At 39.6% G+C, this 24,677-nt stretch overlaps 1 pseudogene; it reads right to left on the bottom strand.

Annotated features, from left to right (window-relative positions):
- Positions 1 to 20,070: 20,070 nt before the first annotated feature.
- LOC129472796 (uncharacterized) lies at positions 20,071 to 20,161 on the bottom strand (annotated as a pseudogene).
- Between the last annotated feature and the right edge of the window lie 4,516 nt (positions 20,162 to 24,677).

Below are 24,677 nucleotides of genomic sequence, written 5' to 3'. Positions count from 1 at the left end.
ATATTCAGATTGATTTTTTCTTAGTTCAGAAAATGTTTTTTATTGTATCTTTGGACATTTTTTTCTTTTATTGTTCTGTTTCCTTTTACTTCAAAAACATCTATTATATGTATACTGGATCACATGTTCTGCATATATTACCCTTCTTAAACTTAAGAATTCTTTTTCCAATTTCATGTTTCTCATTTTAGTTGTCCAAAGCCTGTTTCAAATATCCTTTGGCTGTTTTCAGCAGGTTCAATTCTACTTCTTACTGACTATAAATTGTTTTCATTTCCATGATTTTTTATTATACCTTCCATTTATTCACAGATATCTGCCAGCTTGGTATTCATTTCCTTACTACACATATATTTCTTTTTTTATTTGCTTATCTTTCATTTATATTCTGATTTCAATGAGGTCATACTTTCTATAATTTATAGAATGTCATAAAAATGTTTTAAATGTTCCCCTGCTTCCTGGTATGACCTTGAAGAGCAGTCTTTATATGCCTTCTGTTTGTTATATTATTTTCGTTCTTTTTAGTTGTTGTCTATACTGAACCCTAATGGATTATAAATTATATTTGTGGCGCTCATTTTGGGGCTAGTTGTTGGAGCAGATATGATACAGGCTGGGGAAGTGAACCAGCAGAAAGGCAGGTTCATCCAGGCTTGTTGTTTCTAAGCACCTCCCCAACTCTGCCCCAGGGTATGTGTGCTCTGTGCTCTCAGAGTGAGGCTAGCAGCCCCTTGAGGCAGGAATCTCTGTGCCAAATTGTTCAGTCCTGCATGTCACAAGTCTCTCTCTTTCTTTCCTTAATCTTTCTCACTCTTTCTCTCCCTTCAGTATTTTCTGTGTTTATTTTCCTTCAGTTGATCATAAGAGGCAGCTGCAAGGCAGAAAAGCTACCCAGGCCACTCTAGAATCTGGCCCTTGAGCAGATAGATGCCTGCAGGTTTCGTCATTTGTTCCTCTTCCCTAAACCTTACAGAGGTGAGAATTCACTGCTGGCTCACTAGCTCCTCAAACCCTTGACCTTGCTCTCCTAAATAAGGGAATTGTACTTTAGACTCTTCAAGTCCTTGCTACATAATGTTAAAGGTTTTCTGTCATGCGAGAACATAAAGGTTCATGTTATCATGTTTTATCCTTGTGTCTTCCATAAATGATATACATTTAACATATGCATTGTGGATATTTTCTAACTTTAATGAAGATGGAACTCTTTTTCTCTCATTGTGGTGTTTTCACTTGGTGGTATATGTGTCTTTATTTCACCATTTCTAACCATATGTCTTTCTAAATTTTAAGATATGTTTTTCTAAGTCAAGTGGGGTAGCACGTGCCCGTAGTCCCAGATGCTTAGCAGGCTGAGGCAGGAGGATCATTTGAGCCCAGGAGTTCGAGTCCGGAAACATAGCGAGATCTCTTTCTTAATGAACAACAGAAAAGAGAAGATATATAGGTTTTCCTAATTTTAGCAGTAACATACTCTATATAAGAAACTTGGAAAAAAACATTAAATCATAGAGCTAAATAAGTAAATACAAGAATAAACGAATAAATAACATGACCCATTACCTACCACCTAGATATATCAGTGCTTATCAGCTAACTTTTATTTCTTCAGTGAATTTCCATGGCCTTCAAAGACGTCAAAGCCCTGTAGACAGGAAACCCATTCAATTTTCTTTAATCAAATATCTAATTGTTTACCTGATAACAATAAAAACACAAAATACCACCAATTTCAAAAGTGATTAATTAAGTGATAAACCAAGAAATATTAAGACTATTAGTTGGTGACATAATAATTATTAATAAAAACAACCAAAAAAGATAAAAGTAGTTGCCTCATGTGTGAGGAAGTGGGGAAGAGGAAGAGGTAATGTGAGATTTGCTTTTCAACTTAAGCTTTTCTTTATTATTTGATATTTTCTAACCATGTAAATGGGTTACTTTGAGATAAAAATCATTCATTAAAAATAAGAAATCAAAATAAATTACATGTTACTGAAAATGTATTTTTTGTGCAAAATTTTTACATTTTGTTAAGTGATTCTCTTATCACAGTCTTTAATTTTCAACCATTATGTAATAGGAATCAAATAAGGAATAATACTTAGATCACTGTTTTGGTTATGTATTTAAACATCACATTTCTTGACTACTGACACACAATGCCTTATTTCCCTAATGCTTTCTGATTCTTTGAGTTCTACATCACATGCCTTACGTCTTATATCTTCGATTATATGAGCAAAAATACACAAATTTGTCACGAGATCATCTATATTTCATTGTCTCTTTCTTATAGAGTCTGTTAGGGGAACACGGAAAGCATCCTCATGCCCCCTGGGCGTTTCTGTTTCTGGATTTGTAACTTGGCTTTCAGAATCTTCCTACTACTTCTCTCAGCAGCTATAGGAAGCAAGCCCTTGTCCTGCTCCTTGTCACCCAGTTGGAAGACTCCTGACTTAGGGGGGGAGAAAAAAGAGGCAAGTGACACACTTTCCAGGTCCAGATGTCAGATGAGCTTTTGAATCTCCTTGGACCAAATTTTTCTCATCCACATAATCCAGGGTGTCAGACTGAGTGACTGGGAAGGTTTATTTGGAATCTAAAATGTTCAGATCCACAAAAGGGTGGGATAATATCATTTGTGTCACATAATCCTTATCTAAGCAGATGATTCAAGGCCTCTATCTCATACCTCTGGTTGCCGAATACCTGTAGGAGTTCACACAGCTGTGCCCCTATGGAGCACTTGAAATGAGGGGGGCAAGCGGACCTGGGTTTCACTGAAGAGGGAAAATGCAGAAGCAAATGATTTGGCTACTATCACATTTTGAAATATAAAGATGCGAGAGTACGTGGGTGTTGCTGGAGTTGGAAAAATAGATGAGTTTTAGCTCACAAATCCAATCTCTTTAAATACCTGGAGAGACTCCAAGCTTCCTGCAAAAAACCAAACCCAAACAAAACAAAACCACTTTCTTAACCTCCCCTTCATTTCACGAGCATCATAATTAGAGCAAGGTATGCATAATGAGGAGCTCTGCAAGGTCAGATCAATCATAAAAGCAGGAGAAATTTCATCCCCTAGACCCTGCAAATACTGTGGCAGGAGGCTGAGGCCATCTTTCCACAGGTTTAGAGAATTCATTTATTCTTTTGATCTGAATTTTAAGTTCAAAGGATTCCAAAAGCAAAATAAAACAAAAGAAAAAAAAACCCTTGGGATTTGCATTACATTTGTTTTGTATGCTTTATTGATTTTATTTTGTTCTCTCACAAACCATTTGAGGCAGGCACAAGAAGGATCATTTCCCCCATTTCATAGCTGGGGTGGCTGAGGCACAGAAAGATTGCGTGACTTGTTCAATATCACATAGTGATTTTTCAAAGGTAGGACTTCAACCTGAGGTTTCTGACTCTTTGGCAATTTCTCCTGCCTGCTCACTTTGCTGCTCCTCAAAGTCTTTCACACAGGAGGCTCAGGAGGTAACATACACCAAGTACCCTGTATGCGGCCCAGCAGAGAGTAGATGCTCAAGAAATGGCAGCTACTCCCTTAGTTTTAGCCACTCCATTTTAGGCCCTACATTCTGTAGTGCAGGACCTTATTCGGTAAAGTTTTTCTTAATGATCCCTGCCATGAGGAATGAAAAATTAGACTTACCAAGCACTGTATTTGGAAAACATGTGGGTTATGAAGTCTGCAAAATTTGTACCCAGGGCTAGCACAACTAACTCATTTTCACTTTGCCAGCCTTTTGCTCTTTCTTTCTATTTCAGTAAAACTTCCGTCAAGTATGTTCAAACAAGATATGACTACTGGCATTAACATTAGTGAAATGTGTTAAGATTTGTCTTCCTAAGTAAATGAGAGAACTCTAGTCATGATTTTGCATTGCTGGAATTTGCAGATAGTTTAAAATCAGCTTCCAGTCATCTATGCTCTATATGCAGGGCACGTGTTTGTTTTATTTTCTCTTTTTCTCCTCTATTATTTTATGTTGGCTTTGAGGCTCAGGAGTCATAACACTATTGCATGATTAATTTTGTGCCTCTATTATGACGGAGTTTTTGAGAAATTAACTGTGCTGTTTCCTTCCCAGTAATGTCCTCTGATGAATATTTTATTCTCTCAGTTGCTGTGTGGTCTGCCTTGCTTGATATTTTGAGGTACTTTTGCAAATAACAAGAGCCTCTGCCCCTCAGAGTACTGTGCCTTTGTAGGCAATCCAGAAGTCAGCCAAGAAAGCTCTTCCCTTTAAGAGCACAGAACATGTCCAATTTTTGTGCCCACAGGAAAGAAGGAACAAGACTTCCCTGACCTCCCAAAAGCCATCAATTAGAAATCACAACAGCGTCAGCACAGAAAAGGGGACATAATGGCATCTCACCATCATGGAGATGTGTTACCAGGCCAGTCGAGTCCCATGTTTATCTGAGACTACAGAGAATTGCTTGGGTTTTCTATTTATTCTCCCCTGAGCACAGCGATGGCTCTTGAATATTCGATACAGACTCTCTCCTGGCAGCTCCAAGCCTTGTGCAGCTGCCTGTTTTTCTAAGGAGGGCATAAGTTCAGGAACAAGAAAAAAAACATGCTGAAGGAGTGACAGGTGCAGGTACAAGGCAAGAGAAGGGGAAAAAATGGAGCAGCTACTGATTGCCAGACACTGTGCTTGGTGCTTTAAAAATATTACCTCTTTAGTTGTCACAATCACCTGGTAATGGGGTTATAATCCCCAATCTACATATAAGACCTCTGGACCTCAGAGAGGTTAAGTAACTTGTCTAAGGAGCCTGGTGTCCGGCATTCAAATATTTGTTAAGTCAATCATGAATGAGTAAATGTTATACAGCCAATGCAAGGAGTGAATGAAGAGAGCCCCTTTTAACTCCGTTTTATAGGAATAAATATTCTCTGTGGCAGTGGGAAGACCTAGCAGACTGAGCATGGGAGCTTATGAAGCAAAGTAGTTTGAATGAATTGCTGGCAAGATAAGGACAGTGATGTGTCTCTGTTTCCCAGTGTGCACTCTATAGTCTGTAGTCTTTGTACGAAGTCCTGAGTGATGGCTCTGGCCATTCCATGTCCCACTCCATCCTTGATTTGCCAGAGTCATCAAGAGGTTCCCAGCATTAGCTGAGCTACTTGATGTGATCTCGTTGTACATAATCCTGCATATGGCAACTAAGAACTGGAAACAACCATCAAGGTCCTAAAAATTTTCTGCCTTTTGGGGCACTTGGAAGTAAGGTAAAGAATTAAGCACTTTGGGGTTAGACAACAAACGTGGTTTTCACATGTAAGTGACGTGGGGTGTGCCCTGCAATCCTGCTCATAAACTTATTTCTTTTTTCAGGCCCTGTTTCTATTAAATCTTGTGATTTTCCAGATTGCTCTGAGAGCAAATTTTATACCCCGTTTGAAATAATTTGGTTTCTGCATTCAAAACTTCTGTTATTGTGATGGTCTGGAGGGCAAGCTGCAGAAAATGCTTTCTTCCCCATGAATTAAATGCTCTTAGGCAAGAGGAGAGAGGGTGTGAGATTGTCGTGCCTGCCTGAAAGCAGGCAGGTATCTCCAGCATCCATATCAAAGCCTTCAGTGCTCATGGTGACATTAATAATAAATGACGAATTTCTTGCAGGCTTTCAATTCAGCAGCATTGCTTTTCCTGTGGTTAGGTCAGTTCCAGTGTGTTTGGCTCTAGTATTTCAGAAGTCTCCTGCCAAACAAATGCAAAAAGAATTAGCAGCGTGCAATGATTTTGCTTTGCTCACCGTAAACAGCCTTTTAGCTTAAAAAGAAATAAAGGTACAGTTTTTCAAGTGAATCCTGGTTATAAAAGCTTCTCTGAGGATTACTAATCTAAGTAACTGCTAGCGTGGTCTTGAGTCCTCTTTTCTGACATTGATGGGCCAATTAGATGGAACTAGGGGGCAGAAATTGGGCTAGTTACCCAAGGTGGTACTAGAAACAGGGTTGGTGGGCTTCACCTCTCTGGCATAGCAGAGGGCAGTTGGAAAACAAAACAAAACTTCCACTAATTTCTCTCATCCCCACTGGACCTGCCAAACCACCACTCTTAACTCTCAAATGACCCTGCAGAAATCTAACTGCTCTTTATGCTTCCCCTTTCTGCTCCAATTTAGAAAGCCACGGTGAGCTTTTGAAACAAATGCTAACTTAAGCAATTGATTCCGTGGTTGAAACCTTCCAATGACTTTCCACTGCACTTGGCATCAAATCCAAAATCCTACCATGGCTCCTAAGGGGCCCGGCAGTGTCCCTGGTCTCATGTCTGTGGCTCTCTTGCTCCATTACTTACTGTTATCTAGCTATGCTGGACTTCCAGAAAACCCTGGGACTCAGCAAGCTCTTCCCCCACTGCTGCAGCCTCTGCACATGCTATCTCACACCTCTGCCTTCACTGTCTTCCTCTGTCTCTGTCTCACCTATACTTTCTCTTCAGGTCTCAGTTTAAAGTTGCATCCCCAGAAAGTCTCCCTGATTAAAATAAAAAATATACATTCATACTTAGGACTTAAGATGAGGACTGTTTGCTAGTGTATATTTTACTTGAGGTTTTTTTAAAGCCTGCCTTCCTACTGGTTTATAAACTCAGTTAAGCAAGAATCAAGGCTGTTTTATATACCACTATATCCTTAGCACCTAACAGAGTGCCTGACACTTAAGAGGTGTTATAAATATTTATTGAATGAATAAAAAAAACGGCATCTTGTGCCATCTGTCAATTTTACTTACCTTTGTTTTTAGAGCCACTGTATGGGATACCCAGTTTCAGCCCTCACATAAACGGACACAGTCTTGCTGGGTGTTCATACTGCTTGGTGGGCTTGCTGGCTGCTGCCCCACAGCTGAGCATCTATTTCATGTCTTAACCTAGGTTTGGCCCTTGCAACCTGAACTCAGACCCATTGTTCTAAATTTGATCTCTGATTGCCCTGCCTGGTAGTCTGAGCCTGTGCTCAAAGCCTGTTTTAATGAAAGCTTTCAAAATCCTCAGTTTTAAAAATCTGTAGTATCCTGATAGGTCTCTCTAGAATAGCTGTCACTGTTTATATACAGCTCCAAGAGAGTCAGTCCAAGCCTAATTCAACTTCTTGTCTTGGCTTATATAACTTTGAAGGCTAAGTGGAAATATTTATAAATTAATCAGCATTGAAAATATAATGGTTGTTGGAATTTACAAGAAGTCAGGCCTCTGGAATTTCCTAAAGCCATTGAACTTAAGAATGTAAAATAACATACCTTGGGAATAAAAGTATAAATAGAAGTCTGATGGATACATCAACTGTGCCTTCATCTAACATTTCCCTTACTGATACTGTCATGTGAAATCAAGAGTAATCCCATTTTTTTTATAGAGATATCATTCCAAATTTTGTGAAGACTTCTCATATATTTTCTTATACCATGTTTTGTTTTATTTTGATAACACACCATGAGATCTATCCTCAACAAATATGTAAGTTGAGTTGACTATAGGTACAGTGTTGTACAGCAGATGGCTAGGGCTCATTCATGTTGTTGGAGACTTTTTATCCATTGATTAGTGACTCTCCATTTTCTTCTCTTCCTAGGCCTTTGTCACCAATATTCTACTCTTAGATTCTATGAATTTGACCATTTGAGACACTTCATGTAAGTGAAATCAGGCACGATTGGTATTCTTGTAATTGGCTTATTTTACTTAGTGTAATATCCTCAACGTTCATCCATATTGTTGCACATAGCAGAATTTCCTTCCTTTTCTGAGGCTGCACAGTGTTCCATTGTATGTATATACAACATTTTCTTCATCCATTCATTCGTCAATGTTTTCACATCTTGCTTATTGTAAATTGTGTTACAATGAATATGGGAGTGTCAATATCTTCTCGAGATTCCTGTTGCAATTATTCTGTAGAAATACCCAGAAGTGGGATTTGTGAAAATTTAAAACGTCTTACCTTTGACTCTCCAGACTTCTTACTTGATGCTGACTCTCTAGAGGAGTGCAGCTGCATTATTCCCGAAGTGTCTCACAAATACTGTAGCATGTTTAATACCCATACCCATCAAATATACTGATTTTGTGGCAAAGAATTCATCAAAATCTCAATGCATCATAAGGAAAGGGACAATGATGCAGAACATCTAAGAATTCTACTTCAATATCTTCTCCTTTAAAACAACAACAAAAAAAGAAAACAATCCTCAACTTCTCATTAATAAATGCTAAGTGCCTCATAGAAAAAAAGATTTTCGGGGCTGGGTGCGGTGGCTCATGCCTGTAATCCCAGCACTTTGGGAGGCTGAGGCAGGCAAATCACTTGAGGTCAGGAGTTTGAGACTAACCTGGCCAACATGGTTGAAACCCCATCTCTACTAAAAATACAAAAATTAGCCAGGCATGGTGGCATATGCCTGTAGTCCCAGCTACTTGAGAGGCTGAGGTGGGAGAATCATTTGAACCTGGGAGGCACAGGTTGCAGTGAGCCGAGATTGAGCCATTGCACTTTGGCCTGGGCTGCAGAGCAAGACTCTGTCTCAAAAAAAAAAAAAAAAAAAAAAAGTCAAAAGACTCTCTGACTCTCCTGATGGCATTTTTTTTTATCACTGTAAACAAAATATCAGTGAAAGGTTGAGTCTGTCTATGCCTTCCCTCTTACCAATTTACAAAATAAACATTTACTGATTTGATCATTAGAGTTTAAACTATTGAACTGAAGACATAAGCTCTTTGAACAAATATTGAAGAGAAGAGACTGATCAGAAACTCTCACGAGGCCAAAACTTGATACACTGACGATTATGGCTTCTCTTACCTGTCACAGAGTCTTTGGAAGAAAATATGGCTCTAGATTTTCTGAAGATGCATACGGCGTACACCAGCCAGCAGACTTTGGGCAATCGTTTCCTTGGGTGTTCTTCCAGTTTATTAAAAAGTAAATCAGTTTTGAGTTTTGCTTTGTAAACTAAACTTTCCAAACAAGGGTATTGAAGTGATGCATAACTGAACGCCTAAGTCTCCGTTCATTTTTGGGATTCAATAAGTATTATTTTGAAAACAAACCAACTTAATGTTAGCCCTACCCAAAATGAGATTACACTAAAATCAAATTCTTCTTTTTAAATCCACCTGAAAAAAATCAGTGCAGCGAATTATTAGGAAAAAATTAGTGCAGAGAATGAGTTTTTTTTTTTTTTTCACTGGAGTCAAGCTCTGAATGCATTGAGAATCTCAGGAAAGCATAAGATGTAGTCTGGGTGGTGATTTCCTTCGGGGCTGACGGTCATACTAAAAAGCAGGCTTGGTTGGAAAGGTTGATTGCATACGGTGTGATTGTAAGCTTTGTGCCTCACCCTCACTGGTTACAAAGAAACCCCACTCAATGGTAACACATTTTCAAACTCTCTTTGCATCTAACATTTCACCATAAAAGCCCATTACTTTGGGGAAGTCATTTCTTGGTAGTCATTCTGGTTGAAATCGCCTCCCTCAAAAAATCACAAACAGGATATGTAGGGATTGGTGAGACTAAGGTACAGAAACTGGAACAGGAGAAAGGGAGACAAAACCAGAGCTGTATCAGCCCTATTTGGGCTAAGAGAGTGGGAAGGAGCAAAGGACTATGTCAGTGAGTCGAAGGCCCCTGAGGGGTGGGCTGGAAGATGAGTGTGTACCATCCACAAGTCCTGCCTCTTTCCTTGCTTCATTTAAACCAAGAACATCTATGTGGGTAAGGCAGAAAATTAATGACACCTTTGGTCCCCTAAATATGCTTTAGACAACCGACTATGTCAGAAGAAAATACAAAGAAGAAAGGTTACCTAAATGAAGGGTAACCGAATTTTTCATTTGGTATAGAGCTTTATACACAATTTTACCAAACATTTAATGGGAAATTTACTTTGTAAAATAGCAGTTTCCATTGAGGCCAAGGCAGACATTTTCTGGCCACATGTGTATAACTGTCAAAGGACCATGAGAGACACAGAAGAGAGAGACACAGACAGTGAGAGCACAGGCCTACCTGTAGCTTTCTCTGAACCAGAGAGTGGAGAATTTGGGAAGAAAATGCAGAGCCAGGAGTTAAGACAAAAAGTGAAGTTTTATGAGTTTCCCTCTTTCTCTTGCTCTCCTTCCTTTTACTTCTGTGAATATTTGCAGAAAATTACAATCCTGTTCTGTATTTTGAGAGAGGATGTAGATCTCCCAGCTCTGAACTTGTCACAGCCACCATTTCCCACTGCCAACCACCTATGGATTTCCTATAAGCAGAGTTCATTCATTGTGAAAATTAGATAATTGAAACTATCTGCTTCAGGCTGCTGGCTTCAGGGGTGACACTCGCCCATTGCCATGACAAATAATTTTCAGAGTGAGATTTTAGCCACCATAACTCACTGAACAATATGTTGTTGCCCTGTTCTGTTTATCAGGAAGAGAGGTTTTTTTTTTCCAAAATGAAATTAATTATTTATTTTTATTGGCTCCTGGAGATGATAAAGCAACCTCCTGCCAATTCATCTTCCAGCCAGCCTCCTCCCTTTTTCACTATGATCCTCTCCCTTGCTCCAAAAGAAGACATGATAAAAGAGTGCAAGGCTGTCGATGGCGCTTGTCATGCCTTCCGGGTGGCAGGATATTGATTATGGTGCGGATCCTGAAGGGATTAAATCAGAGCAGGTGAGAAATACATACCTCCCGTTGCCTCACAAATTTGCATGCGACACCCTCATCCAGGGGTTAATTACATTTCTGTATCTTTCTAATCAGAAAAGTCTTCAAAGGAGAGGGGCACAGACTTGGAATAATCTTCCTCTGAATTTCATAGGATTAAAAGCAGTCAGCAAAGTCAGGGCTGTGAAGCCGAGACCTCAGCTGCTGTCGATCTCTACCTAGTCTCTATGTCTGGAAGGTGTGCGGCCCATCAGATGCACTCAAGAAATACTTGCTGAACAAATAAATGAATGCTTGAGTGAAATGACTGTCTCACTTCACCTTAGACACGTTGAATTCCATTGTCCTCCCCTTTTTCCTTTTCATCAAAATCTGCTCTTACAATTCTGTTTCCATTTATGCATAAGTGCTTGAAAGCTTAAAGAAGCATTTCCCAAAGCATGAGCACAAGCATTTGTAACCTGTTCCATGGAAAGAAGGTTGTATGTTCACATGAGTTTGGGAAATTGTGCATGCTGGCTTCTATTCTTGGTGATTGAAAATACTTACAGGAATACTAAAGGCTCTTCCTCTTGTAGATAAAAAAATCTGGCTGACTTTGAGGAACTCAAAATTTCCTAAAATTTATTAATTCACATTATTTTATTCAATAAACATTAATGAAACATCTATGTCAGGAAATGGTCTAGGTACAGAGAGGGAACAGTCAGATAAGTCTCTGCCCTGTGGAATTTACATTCTAGTGGGAAAGACAGTGCACAGTAAATACATAAAAATCTGATGTATCAAATCATGATTAGTACAATGGAGAAACACAGAGAAGGATAGGAAGGCTCTGATGGGGAATCACCCTTTAAGAAAATTTTTGAGACAGAGTTTCACTCTGTCACGAGGTTGGAGTGCAGTGATGCAATCATGGCTGACTGCAACCTCAAACTCCTGGGCTCAAGCAACCCTCCCACTTCAGCCTCCCAAATAGCTGGGACTATGGATAAGTGCCATCACACCCAGCAGGAGTTGCCATTTTAAGTTGAGTGGTTAGTGGTTACTCTAAGGTGATGTTTGAGCAAAGACCTGAAGGAGGTGAGCAAAGGATCCCCTGGGGGAAAAGACATTCAGGTGAGGGAAGCAGCAAGTGCAAAGGCCCTGAGGAAGGGACATTTCTGGAGCATGCGAGGAAACCAAGATGGCCAGCACAGTTGGTAGATCCAGGATAGGGAGAAATATAGGAGAAAGATCAGTGACGTGACAGTGGAGGGGGATAGGCTGCGTAAATTGTGTTTAACTACAAAAGTGTTTTCCTTTTTCTTCAAGTGTAATCTCTTAAAATGCTGACTGAGAAGTGTCGCCCTTGCTCTGAATCCTCTGTCCTCCTGCCCAGTAAATCACACAATTAAGAAAAAAAAAAAAAAAAAAAAAAACATAAGCAAGAACCTGTTTCCTCATCTGTAAAAGGGGAAATATAATATTATCTTCCTCTCAAAGTTATTTGAAGGATGAAATAAAATAAATTTTATATGATGACAGATATGTGGTTACAGCTCAATAAATGTTAGATCTCTGCGTCCTCTCTCCTTCTCACTTCATCTCCCACAAACCTCATTGTCAACCTGCTGTCATCTATAAGCTCCAAGTGCAGAATCAGAAAAGTCATAGCAGGCCGGGCACGGTGGCTCACGTCCATAATCTCAGCATTTTGGGAGGCCGAGGGGGGCAGATAACAGTCAGGAGTTTGGATCACGAAGTCAGTAGTTTTACCAACGTGGTGAAACCCTGTCTGTACTAAAAATACAAAAAAAAAAAATAGCCAGGCGTGGTGGCATGCACCTGTAATCCCATATACTCAGGAGGCTGAGGCAGGAGAATCACTTGAACCCGGGAGGCGGAGGTTGCAGTGAGCCGAGATAGCGCCACTGCACTCCAGCCTGGCAACAGAGCGAGATTCCGTCTCAAAAAAAAAAAAGTCATATCAGAGCAGCCGTTGAAGGTGGACAGAAACAAACCAAAACTGTAGTGCACAATATGCAGTAGATTTCACCAATTAAAGATGAGGAGAAAGAAAAAGTTCCAATGCCAAAAGAATGAAGAAAAGAGTAGATGAACCAGCAGGAATCAGGGCTGTGGGCTGTGCACGCGGCACGGTGTTTCAGGACAAGATGCAGGGGACCCACGGGACACAGAGAGCGAGGACAGCGCCTGGCATTTCCAGAGAGACTGCTTGGAATGGTGAAGGTCAGAGGTGTCTGAGGGATTCATGGGAAGAAGATTGGGTATTTTTAACATCTCATGTTGAATAGTATTAAATGCCTTGGCTGGAAATGTGGGCATATATAAATTCTGACAACAAAAGATTGGCAACTTCAGGTAAAATTAGAGTTTGTTTCCTCATACCATAATGAATACATTATAAGGCTGTCAATCTGATAGTTATGAAACTCTACCTCATTGATATTTTATTCTATATCTCCCCAATTAATGTCATTGAGCATCTTGTCATATTTGTTGGAAATTGGTGTTTAATTCATTGACATTTATTGAGGTTACTTATATGCCTGCTCTTATTTCTTTCATGTAGTGCTTCCATTTTATTTCATTCTTGCTCTGTTGATAATTATTTTTATTGTTGCCAGCCTTTGTATTACAAGCAATATTTCAATAAATAATCTCCCATCCATGTCATCATGTACATGTTTAGGAATATTTGTCAGATAAATCCCTAGAAGCAAATAACTAGAGCCAAAGTATGTGTATTTATAATTTTTAGGAAATTTATTTTATTCTGTAGTAGGCAATAGAAGAACATATTATATATTTTTAAAAGGATCAAAAGGTTAAATTGTGAAAATTAAGTCTTCAGTCAACCTCTTCTCACCTAGCCACCAGTAAATATTGCTACCAGCTTGTAAGAAATCCCTCAGAAATATTCCATGCATATATAAGCAACTGTGTACACTGGAGAATGTATTTCATCTAGGTGGATTTGTGTTTTCTTCTGCATTGTAGTTTATAGCAAAGCTATGTAGCTCTTGCCAGGATGCTAAATAAAGCAGAGACACTAGGCTTTGATGAGAATGTTTCTGATAGGAACATAATTCTTTATCTTGTCATTTAGTATTAGCCATTCACTGTCATGATGATGCATGTCACCAATAAAGTGATTGTTTCTTTAATTTCAGTATGCTTAACACTTTACTCTGGAGGAAAAGCTGGCTGTCAAGATGAGGCCCTGGCCACACATTTTTTAACTTGCTTCAATCTGGTTTGGTTGCTTGCTGCACTTGGTACACATAAGTTATTCTGGGATCTTTGTTGCCACCATTTTGGGAATTTTCTTTGCTTCTTACTTTCCTTCCTCATTTTCATGAAAACTTCTAGTAATTTTCAGAGAAAGGTGTGTATAGGAGATAAACAACTTGAGATCTTCATAGTTACAACATAGTTTCAGTTTATTTTTATTCTTGATTGATAGTTTAGCTGGGTATTAAACTCTACCCTGGTGGTTGTTTTTCTTCAGACTTTTGAAAGCATTAATACAGCTTCCAGTGTCACTTTTGAGAACTCAGAAGACACTTGTATTTGTTTCGTTTTATCTTGAAGTGTTTAAAATCTTCTAATGTCTCCAATAAGCTAAATTGTCACAGTGTTACGCCTTGGTTTATTACTCATTTTGCTGGGTTTTTGTGAGACTTTTATTTTCTTTTTTTCTTGAGACAGAGTCTCACTCTGTTGCCAAGGCTGGAGTGCAGTGGCTTGATCTCAGCTCACTGCAACTTCCACCTTCTGGGTTTAAGCGATTCTCATGCCTCAGCCTCTGGTGTAGCTAAGATTACAGGTGGGCACCACCACACTCAGCTAATTTTTTCTATTTTCAGTAGAGACAGGGTTTTGCCATGTTGGTCAGGCTGGTCTCGAACTCCTGGCCTCAAGTGATCCACCCACCTCAGCCTCCCAAAGTGCTGGGATTATAGGCATGAGCCACTGCAGTGGACCTTGTGAGACTTTTCAATATGAAAACTGTCTTTTAATTGTGGGAATTTTTTTGAACTAGTTTATTCATGATTCCTTCTTGTCCATTTTCTTTATTTTCTCTTTCAGGAATGGTTATAACTTAAATTTGTTTTTCTGGATTGAATCTTCCATTTTCTAATCTCTTGTTTCTTAGTTTTATGTTCGTACTCTATTTTCTGGAAATTTCTTCGTTTATATTTTCTCTCTCTATAAGGTTTTGATTTCTGCCACTATAGTTTTAATTTCTAGGAGTTGCTCTACTTTGTGTTCTGAATTTTCTCTTTTAGAACATCTTGTTCTTGCTTCATTTGCTTCAGAATTAACCATCACACTCTTTTTTATCCTCTTTATAGAAAAAATGATCTCCAGATTTCTACTTGGTTTGTGAGGGGCCATAATTGAATGACATGGAGTTGGAGATGATATTTAGAGACATGATTACTTTTTGACTTGATTCTTCCTCATTTTAAGTGCCCCCCTTTACTGCTAACTTCATAAGTACCTGATGCTGTCAGTTCCTGTGACTTTTGAGCATTATCTGGTATAAATTAGGCTGATTCTTTATTTTCTTCACTGTAGACTCAGAACTTCGTTTTCTTTCATTAATTTTCTTTCCAGTTTCCAAAATATTTTTGCTTTTGCTAATTTTTCTATTCTCATTCTCTTTGTGGTTACATATCTTTTTATCCCTTTGTTTTAAATTTAGAGATGTTTTAAGAAGGTGTTACGACTGAATGTTTATCTTGCCTAAATTCGTATGTTGAAGTTCTAACCTCCAATGCGACGGTATTTGGAGGTGGGTACGTTGGGAGGTAACTAGATACAATTATAATGTCCTTATAAAAAGAGGAAGAAAAACCAGACCTCACTGTTTTCATGTGAGTATACAGTGTAAAGACTGCTATCTGTAAGCCAGGAGCAGGTCCTCACTAGTAACTAAATTTCTAGCACCTTGATCTTGGACTTCCCATTCTCACAGTCTGCCCAGGACTGTGATGAATGAATGGCCACCCAGTCTATGGAATTTTGTTATAGCAGCCTGAGCTGACTAATATAAAGGATGTAAAATTAGATTTGTATTTTTAATCCACCATCTTAACCTGGAACCTCCTTGACATGTTGGTTTTTGGGGGGAGAGCAGGAATTGAGGAAAGTCCAGAGAATAAGATACTGCTAGAAGGAGAACACTAAAATATGTTTAGGGTAGGTGCACCTGAGGAGTCCGGGGGAAGCATGAAGACCCTTGTTATCTTTCTTTTTTTTTTTTTTTTTTTTGAGATGGAGCCTCACTCTGTTGCCCAGGCTGGAGTGCAGTGGCGCCATCTCGGCTCACTGCAAGCTCCGCCTCCCGGATTCACGCCATTCTCCTGCCTCAGCCTCCTGAGGAGCTGGGACTACAGGCGCCTGCCACCATGCCCGACTAACTTTTTCTGTGTTTTTAGTAGAGACGGGGTTTCACCGTGTTAGCCAGGATGGTCTCGATCTCCTGACCTCGTGATCCACCTGCCTCGGCCTTCCAAAGTGCTGGGATTACAGGTGTGAGCCACCGCGCCCGGCCGACCCTTAGTTATCTTTCAGGGAAGAGAAAGAGCAACGGGACTCATTGAGGGTAAGCATCACCTGCTTCAGCCTTTGATTTCTTAGCTTTCCGGAGCCAAGGTATGGCTTGGCTTACCCTCGGAAAAGTGAGGGAGACAGGATGTTTTCTGCTGTGAAGATGCATCAAAGAAGACTCCATTGCCAGTTTTAAGAATGGCTAAATTAAAAATGGGGTGTATTCTGTGTAGGCATGTGCTGCTAATGAATGGCTCAGCATGTAATTGCACAGTTCCTTGTGGCATATTTTTAAGTACTGTATTTGCAGATGACCTTTTACAGAGGTAAATTGCATATAAGGGGCTGTAAGTGCCACATTTAATAATGCTTCAGGGACATTAGGAGGAAAGTAACAGTTATTATTCAGCAATAGCCTGCCATTATTAACTTACAGGCAGGTTACTGAGCAGTGACCAACACTCAGCAACAGATGTCTCCTTCTCCAGCTTTAAGAACTGATCACAACTAGCCAAGGCATATGCAAGATGTTAAGGGAAAAAAGTAGAAAAAGTAAGGTAGGAAAAGAAAAATGTCTGGACTAGGAAAACCTAAATGACTCACCTTAAAAACATATACTGATAAATGTTTCACTTTCACAAAGACACAACAATCTTTGAACTGGCCTGAGGTGTAGGGAATCCTAGGTCTGTACCTGAGTTGGTTCATTTCCAGTTTTCTCCATTACACACACGAGGGTCAGTTTCCTGAAGATTGCCTGTTTTGCCCATCTCATATACAGTAACTAAATTAAAACATCACTGTCATTACTAGTGAAAAACTCTGAAGTGGCTTTTTTTTTTTAGCTAGAGAATTAAGTGAAAATTCTTTGATCTCATCATCAAGACGCCATAGTGTGAACTTTGCAAGGCGACACCCCCGACTCCCTACTCCTTACTTCTAGGGGTTTCTGTTTAGGGCAGATTGCTCTCCTTTTTGTCCTTTAATGTAGCATGTTCCTTCCCAATTTCCTACTTTTGTTGTAATATTCTGACCTTCCTTCTGAATTATTCTACCCCAGGCATCAACAAACTTCTGTAAAGGGTCAGATAATAAGCATTTTCAGCTTTGTGGGCTACATGGTCTCTGTTGCAACTACTAGATTCTATTCTGCTGTTGTTGCATGAAAGCAGCATAGATAACATGCAAACAAAGGGGTGGGGCCAGATTAGATTTTTGGTTCTTACAGTTTACTGACCTCTGCTTTAGCCTCCTGAATCTTGCTGTTCTTGCCATGAAAATCCCAAACTCCATGAACCCCATGAGACCATCCCAACACATCCTCTTGTCAGGTCCCTGAATGTGCCAAGACTTCCATATCATTGCCTTTGGAGTTGCTGCCCGGTCTCAGCCTGACTACTGTGCTTCCCTGGCTTTCTTTTAAGGGTTTTCTTTTTCTCAGTTTCTTGGTCTTATGTCAGAAGCTGAACCAGGACTGGAACTGAGAGTTCCTTTGTTTGTTTCTCTCTTGTTCTCTTTCCTATAGTATTTTTTTTACCCTATCATGATGCTTAAATATGTCACACTAGATCAAACCAAAGACAGTTTAAGAGCTTGGGTCACTACTGTCCCAAGTCCATTATTATTAGTTCTCAGTTCAGCATTCTTTTCTCACTTACATCAGACCCAGAGAGACGCAGAAATAGAATCTCCTCGGGGTTGCCAAAGATTGCAACAGAGATCAAGTCAGAGACGGAGGTGGGGAAAATTTTAGGTAAAAATTTCTCTCTTCCTTTCATCTTCTTTCAATTAAACACCACCACCAACAAAACAAATATGAAGTACAAAAGAAAATCCTCGCTAATCTATTTTTGAAAGAATGCTTTTCCTCTATGCTTTCTCCTGCCACCTGAGAGATAAAATGATTGAATTAATGAATCAGTATAGACCAATAGTAATCACGGATGTGTTTAGTCAGACCTGGGTTCTTTGCAATTCTGGGTTTCTAATAAAATATTCAGGCTTATTTTCCCAGTCTGAGTTCTCATATTTTTATGTGACATCTTGAGTATTTGGACTCAGGTAGTAACAAATGTTATGTTTGCTGGGTGAGACGTTCAACGTGAGTAGTCATGGCCTGGAAAACCTTACGGTTCCATTTTTCCTTTTAGCAAGTTCTCCAGATGTTCTATGAGAAATTACAGAAAATAAATTTCAATAGAGACATCCACACCCACGAGGTTTAAAAACATGAAGCATAAACATATGAGAGTCAACATGACTTATTCTTCACTTTAGCTATTAGATAAAATGTGAATATGAAATTAGCAAATTAAATTAGATTGATATCTCATCTGGTTAGTAACATCATACTAATAGTTCATTTAAGACCATTAATTATTTTTATACCCCATATGACTAGTTCTTGTTTATAAGAAGGCCTCTAAGGAAAGGAATTGCAGAGCCATCCATTACCAGCAGGCAGAGAGTGTGTGACTTTTTAAGCACCCAGTGGTGTCTATGGGCCACATGAACACCTGATTGGGAGCTCAGGTCATCATTAAAGTCACAGAGACAGGGTGTGCTGTACAAGAAGGACAGCTGTTATCGTAATAGTTAGAACAAGGCATAAGAATCCCTCATCTGACATCCTCCTGGGTGTTTTCTATCACAACTCCCACCTGCTGCCTCACTTGTTGTTGTATCATTACTTAGAAAAATGATTGTAGTGTGACTTGAGGTGAAGCCTTTTGAATTTTCATTAAAAGAAAAAAAATCATTATAAAAGAAAGAAACACATTGTATATTCAGTGATACCTCTCTCACTTTTTCTTGAAAAGGACATGAATAATTTGGGAAAGATAAATTCATTGTGTCATCCTGGGATTTCAATATTAAATTATATTATTTTGAAACCATATGGAACTACCATTTAGACAGTCAAAAAGAGTTGAAAATAGCAATTTCATATGGTTCAACTTAATAAGAGCTGTTACTCATTGATCATTGTTTGTGTCAGAAAATGTATGAAAAATATCCTTATTTCCTTATTAATCTTCATAATCATCACAAGCAGTGATAGTAAATCTCCATCAGTTCCCATCTTCCTACCTTTGCCAAAGCCGCCTCACATGGACCTTCTTAGGTAAATGAAGTTTCGAGATCAGTCCTCCATCACATACCTCGCCCTGCACTTCCTACCCTATCCTGCACTTACAATTGCCTCTCCTAAGCTCTCTTTTATGGAAACGTTTGTGATGGTACTGCCTAAGACACAGGTGTTGTTATCACACACGCTTAACAGATTAGGAAATGGAGGATTAAGGAATCAGGAAGGAAGAGAATTGGAGCAGAAATGAGGCAGGATTTGAACCCAGGTCATCTTGGCCTAAAATTCTGAGCTTCTTCAACAATTGCCATAGTATCTTTGCACTTGATGACTCAATCACCTGATATAAAGCACTGCAAAGGTGACCTAACACATTTGGGCCAAACTGCTAGAATTAACCTTATTCATATAGTCATGTCAGATCAATAGAAATATTACTTTGTCCTTGTCCTTATGTAATGTCAAAGATCGATGAAACCTCAGAAATGATCTGATGGTTCAGTGTCCCTAGGGGAATTTGCTACAAGTGAAATATTCCAGACCCCTTCTCCAAAGATTCTGAATCTAAGTCAGGGATAAGTTCACAAAGATTTACTTTTGTATAACCACCTCAGGCGAGCCCAGTGAGAAACTTCAGGAAAATCTTGGATAAATGTTAACCTAGTCCATTTTCCTTATTTTATTTATTTTTTTAAAGGTTTTTTTCACTTAATATTTTTTTCTTCAGGTCAGAGGGTAATGTGCCCGTTGGAGGGTGGCACATCTCACACACGTGCATGACCACCTGATCATCTATGCTCATGAACTACAAAAGGGTCTATTGCCTTATTTTATAGATGAAGAAAGTCACTTGAGATGTGAAGCTACTTACCTTACTGCTCTGTTTGTACCGTTGGTACTAGGACTAAATTTGGGTCTCTGAACTCATAATCAAGTGGACTGATTCCTAAACTTTAGCCACAGACCCCAGAAATGCAAGTGTGTAGTAAGCATTATTAAAGGTTAAATAAATAACATGAGTCACACATGCAGTATTTATCAACAAGCACAGCAATGGTCTTTTGATTGAAAGTGGATCTGTTACTAGGCCTCCACTTGCCAGCTAGCCTAGCTCAGCTGGGGACACCAGAAGTCAGTTCAGGCCTAAAAGTGATCAAACTGAAGATTGGATGAAACTTCTAATGAAATCTTCAAACAGAACCTTCCCCAGAAGTCACCTTTTTCAGACTAGTCTGGGTTGGAAATACCAACTTCAGGTTTTTAGAGTAAACATGTAAACAATGTCCTCTGTAGATGGGCCTAAAACAAGCCTGATCTTTGGACCTCCTAAGAGATGCTATGTGTTTGGACAAGGTCTTGGATTTATCCAATCAAATGCTTACTTTAGTGGTTTTGTAGCAGTGAAAAGGCAGACTGAACAAAAATCTCCAGATCAGAGATATGGGGAGGGGACAGGAGAGTATAATAAATTCCCTCCTAATACACACTAGTACCATGTGGATGGCAGCCGTGAGCTCCTTGCACTTGGTGAAATGGTCACTTGGTGTGTGATACAGTACCTGCACCTCCATGCAAGACTATAGATGTGGGGAGCCTTTACTTCCATCTGGGAGCATGCTATGTTGCCTCTGTCAATAACTATCTCTATAAATTTTAAAGTTTCGGTTCAGATATAACTTTTGCATCCTTCATCTGTGGCTGTTGTTGTCTTTCCATCAATCATATCCCATGGCCCTGTTGTGATAACCATGCACCCACAGTCCTCAGTTCATGTAAGCATACACAATGCATAGTAATGAAGATGATGCTTTGGACATGCCACTTCTATTTCTACAAGTCTCTATAAATCCAAGGCAAGGTCCTAAGGTGCCTGCTGGTGCCCCACAGAATTCTCTCCTAAAGCCAGTTCTGCAGACTCCATGTCTGTTTAGTCTTTGTTTCATCGTTCTCTGCCCTCTTGATGTTGTTAGTCTATTTAACAGGCATCTATTATTTAGGCGTCTAAGCCTCCATTCCATCTGGAAAGCTGTCTACGCTTTTGTGAAGACCTGCATGATCCCTGTCCACTGCCCACAGTCAAGGGTGAGGGGCGGCTCAGCAGGCACGTCCCTGCTCTTACCTGCTGCCTCCCTTCCCTGCTCGTTGGTTGATTGTGCTCGGTGCCCATCAAGATAGGGCTCCGGCATGGCCTGATGTCTGCAATTCTCTCTCATCCAAGACTTCAGCGCAGCACAAGCAGTGTTTTGTTTTTTTTTTTTGTTTGTTTGTTTTTGAGATGGAGTTTTGCTCTTGATGGCTAGGCTGGAGTGCTATGGCGTGATCTCAGCTTATTGCAACCTCTGCCTCCCAGGTTCAAGCGAGTCTCCTGCCTCAGCCTCCTGAGTAGCTGGCATTACAGGTGCCTGCCACCACGCCTGGCTAATTTTTTGCATTTTTAGTAGAAACGGGGTTTCACCATGTTGGCCAGGCTGGTCGCGAGTTCTTGATCTCAGGTGATCCACCCGCTTCAGCCTCCCAAAGTGCTGGGATTGCAGGCATGAGCCACCACGCTCGGCCGGCACGAGGAGTTTTGAGGTATATTTACAACCAGAAAGAACTAATACAGATGCTCACAGAATCAACTGTAACATGATTTTATCTAAAAATCTGGCCTTTTCAGAAAATTCCAACATTTGATTTTTGGGCAAATCAGTTATTTCTTATGAAATTAAAAACTAAATTCTCATAGGATTTCAGAAATGACTCTGATTTCAAAGTGCAAACTGCTTCAAAGCCTGAACTAACCACTTAACATGAACTACATCCCAAAACTCTAATTCGGAAATATGATGTTATCTACTTTGTAAAAATCTTTCTGTGGTGTGGTACTTAGCACTGGGGTCACTTCTGACCACCAATATGGAGAAATGAAATATTTTTAGGTGATTATCTTCTTTTCCTCATCCTTGCTCTTAAACACTATATTTCTCTTTGATGCCCTGTGTTTATTTTAGAGCATTTTCCAAGTCTTTTAATATTTTCTAATTCTGCCCTGCCCTCCTTATGTTACTATCTAAAAACAAAAACAAAACAAAACACAAAAGCCCACCTAATTCATATTAAAATGTATTGCAGACAAACGACCTACCCACATATCAAGGAGTTATTATAGAATAAAATATATAAACATAAACTACTCAGATCTGATAGTCTTGGATGGATTATAAGGCATTATTTTGATTTTATGTGGCCTGAAATGATTATTGTGAACTAATGATCATTTTTCTAATATTGGGTGACAACATGATTACTTGGTTTTGTTGTATGCATCGTAAACAGATCCTTTAAAAAGCAAAACCATGCACTGACAAAGTGAATTAGACAGTTTGTAAGTATGAAAATAAAACATTTACATAGCTTAAAATATCCCAACTAAAGAGCCTATTTCTGAGAGAAGGGTAAAAATTTTTGAGAACAGAATTCTTTGGAAAACATAATCGTGCTAGGGAGGAAAGATGCCAGATTCTCTGGAATTTTTGAACTCAGATATAAACTGACTGATCTAAATATAGGGAGTTACTTTGTAAATTGAAAATGCATTAGGACATTTTACCCCCACTCCCATGGGAATGCCTTGTCTGGAATAGATGTGCATAGGGCCGTATTTTGTTTGGTTTGAAAGGAGCGTGAAGATTGAAGGGCATTTTGGTCCTGCTTTGATTATTGTAATGCCAACACACTTTTGTTTGATGCAAGCCTGGTGACTCCTGGCGAGAAGAGAATTATGCTTGTGGAATGAGAGATTTTCTGGATGAAGAAAAGAACACATGACAGCCTCAGTTTTCTGCCACATTCTGAATTAAATGTAAAAATACATGTTTGTCCTTCCTAGAATGCTGCAGCAACTCTAGGTGATTTAGATACAGTTCAGAGAAGACCCTTCAAATGCCAATGACCTCCCAGAATGCTTTACATCTTAGAGTAACACTAGCAGACATGGAGAAAAATTAGTTGGATTTACAAAATAGCCAAACTGGGTTACTGGGATCCTGAGGGGCAACCAAAAGCCCTGGCTTTGCCTTCATCTTAGTATACACAACACATTCCAGTTTCATGGATCTATAAATACCATTTGACTTTCTCAAATGATAAATTAGTGGCTCCCAAGAGGAAATGAAAATAAAAAAAGTCAAGCAATTCTTTTGTCTCAGCCTCCTGAGTGGCTGGGATTACAGGCATACGCCACCACACCCGGCTAATTTTGTATTTTTAGTAGAGATGGGGTTTCTCCATGTTGGACAGGCTGGCCTCCAACTCCTGACCACAGGTGATCCACCCGCCTCAGCCTCCCAAAGTGACAGGATTACAGGTATGAGCCACCGTGCTTAACCTGAAAATTAAAAGATTTTGAAGCATCTCATGGAGAAAGAATTATAATAGTTCAAAGCTAGAAGGAGAAAAAAGAAACAATACATTGATTAGATGCACCTAGCACAGATCAGAACCAATTCTTGTTTAATTCTCACACCACCCTCCAGCTTCATGTTGTTATCCTCCTTTGGCCAATGAACCTGAAGCTCAGAGTGGATTTCCCAAAGTCTCAGAGCTATTAAGCATTCCAGACGACCCTTCATTTTTTACTACCTTTGTCTGATAGGACACAGAATTAAGAGAAACTCCCAGGGCAGGGTCAAATATTTCCACCAGGACTGCCGAGAAACTTGGTTTCCTCTAAAACAAACACACTGGCTTTTCACAGCCAAACAGACCTTGTATTCAGGGCTAAGAGGTGAGTTCTCAGTATCTGTGTGGTCCCAAGCATACCATTTTCTAGGTGGCCCACTCAACATGACAGAGCCTTCAGTGAAGTTTCTCTCCTTTAATTACATTCATTAGTTTTGTCTGGTAGTCTAGTTCTACCCTGTGGACTATTTATGGGGCCCTGGTTCCTGTCTAGCTCTTTCCCCTATCTCATCCCCCAGGGACCCTAGGGCCTTGGCTTTGCTAATTCCCAACCACCCCCACATCTCCACTGAAGAGCTCAGAATACCTTGAGCCCTTGTCTGAGAACCTCAAATGTCTGAATGTCTTCTCCTCCAATCTCTGTCATTTAGTCGACTATGCCTGAAAACTTCTTAATTCCTTTCAGAAAGTAAGACCATGCATGTTTGAACACTCTGACCTTTAGAAATTGCATCTTTATATCAAACCCAAATCCTTCCTCCTGTGGCTATTACTAAGTGGTCCTGGTTATTAAATTGACTTTTTTTTTTTTTTTCTGAAGGCTCACGGCAAGCAGGTGACCATGTTAAGTGCCATTTCTTACAGCAAATGAAAAATATCTGGAATTGATT

The sequence above is a fragment of the Symphalangus syndactylus genome, chromosome 22 (assembly GCF_028878055.3).
Source record: "Symphalangus syndactylus isolate Jambi chromosome 22, NHGRI_mSymSyn1-v2.1_pri, whole genome shotgun sequence".
NCBI classification, from domain to species: domain Eukaryota; kingdom Metazoa; phylum Chordata; class Mammalia; order Primates; family Hylobatidae; genus Symphalangus; species Symphalangus syndactylus.
The sequence above is the reverse complement of the archived record's forward strand: the minus strand, read 5'-3'. Positions and strand labels throughout refer to the sequence as shown.